The following is a 2,048-nucleotide window of genomic DNA, read 5'->3' as shown; positions in this document are numbered from 1 at the left end:
TGCTGCTTTTTTTTCAAATTAAAACATTTTGTGGAGTTTGTGGTTTGCAGTAAGAGTGAAGGGTTCTGGGAAAGCAGCCATGCTCGCTTAGGTGAGATCCCAAAGTGATGACCCATGGGAAACTCAGAGGTGGGCGAGTGATGGGTCTTTTGCCTGTTCTGGATGGTCTTCCTTCTTGAACCAGACAGTGTCCCGGCTTGGTAGTCATTGTACAGCTGAGGAAACTGGACCCGGGAGGAGTCAACTGTGTTCAAGGGAGTAACAGAGGGAAAGATAGTGCCGGGTCCTCAGAGAAGCTGGGCAGCTTTAAAGCCCATGCACCTGGCTTTCTGATGGTGCTGTTGAGTCTCTGACATTTGCATAGTAACATTTCAAGACACAGCAGTTTCCAAAAACAGCAGAATCCCTCGGGATGCCAGGTATTGCCTTCACTGGGTGGTTTGTTGGTACCTCTGGAGGGCAGAGTACTGCCCTGGAGCAGCCTCTAGCACGGAGCTCACCCTGGGCTCACTCTACTCCTTGCTCATTTGTGGAGCTTGCATGCTTAGGAGCAGCTCCTAACATGACTTTTTCTGGACCTTGATTTCTTGACGGGAATGTCTGTGAGTCGGGAAGGGCCCTTTGGAAAGAGGACAGCAACTGATGCTCCTTGCAGGCTCACCACCCATGTCAATAACAGTTCTTTTATCCTTTTTACAACACAGAGAGGTGGGTTGTATTAGCTCATATTATAGATGAGGACACTGAAACTCAGAGAGCTGGGTTGAGGGAGGAATCTAAGTTCACAGAAGCCATAAGTAGAAAATACTAGAGCCAAACTCAGGTCTGGGGTATTCTAAAGCCAGTTTTCTTCTTAGATTTATTCATCAAAACAAATCTTGGTTGAACATTTACTACACATCAAGGGCTGTTCAAGGTGCTAGAAATAGAACAGATAAGTGTTTCTGCTCACATGGAGCTTTCATTCTAGTGGGTTGAGATAGTCAATAAACAAGACAAACAGAATATGATATGTTACTATAACAGATGCAAAGGAAGAAATAATGCAGGGAAGGGTGACAAGAAGCAATAGGATGAGGGCTGGAATTTTATTTATTTTTTATTTTTATTTTTTAAGATTTTATTTACTTATGAGAGAGAGAGAGAGAGAACACACAAGTGGGGCAGGGGCAGAGGGGAAAGTCCTGAGCAGACTCCACATTGATCACAGAGCTCGACACAAGGTTCAATCCCATGACTCACAAGATCATGGCCCGATCTGAAGGCAGACACTTAACTGACTGAGCCACCCAGGTGCCCCAAGGGCTGACATTTTAGATAGGGTGACTGATGATGGCTTCCCTAGAAGGAGAGAGAACACACATGTGGCTCTCTGGGTCAAGAGCCTTCCAATCAGAGGACACAGCAAGTGCAAAGTCCCTGAGGTTAACCTGTGTTGGGGGAGTGTGTCTGCTGTTTAAGAAACAGCTTCAAGGGTATTAGCACCAAAAGAAACTTTCACACGCGTGGGGTTTGTCTCAAGGATTTTTTTTTTCTTATATAAAATACAACAGGATAAAACTATATTGAAATATATTACAGTTTTGTGTTTAGGTATACAGATACAAACTTTTGAAAAATATTTTACTTATTTATTTGAGAGAGAGAGAGGATGTGTGCACGGGCCAGAGGAAGCGGTAGAGGGAGAGGCAGACTCCATGCTGAGTGGAGAGCCCATCATGGGGCTCGATCTCAGGACCTCAAGATCATGACCTAAGCCAAAGTCAGATACTTAACTGACTAAGTAACCCAAGTGCCTCCAGATATGAATGTTTAAATCACTATTATTCTGGTGCCTGAAGGATAAACTTTCTGTTTCCATCATGTGTTCAGCCAAGTTACATTAGTAATGCCCTCAGGGGCTGTTTGTATATTATGTTTGCAATTTTGGTTTGTTTCACACTTGCTTGAGATAATAGGCTGATATTAAGACCTAGACCCTAGACTGTAGTCTAACTCGGACACTTCGCTGCCACAAGATCCTGCTTCCCTAACTGGGGCACGCTCTC

The sequence above is a fragment of the Canis lupus genome, chromosome 31 (assembly GCF_048164855.1).
Source record: "Canis lupus baileyi chromosome 31, mCanLup2.hap1, whole genome shotgun sequence".
NCBI lineage: Eukaryota > Metazoa > Chordata > Mammalia > Carnivora > Canidae > Canis > Canis lupus.
The sequence above is the reverse complement of the archived record's forward strand: the minus strand, read 5'-3'. Positions refer to the sequence as shown.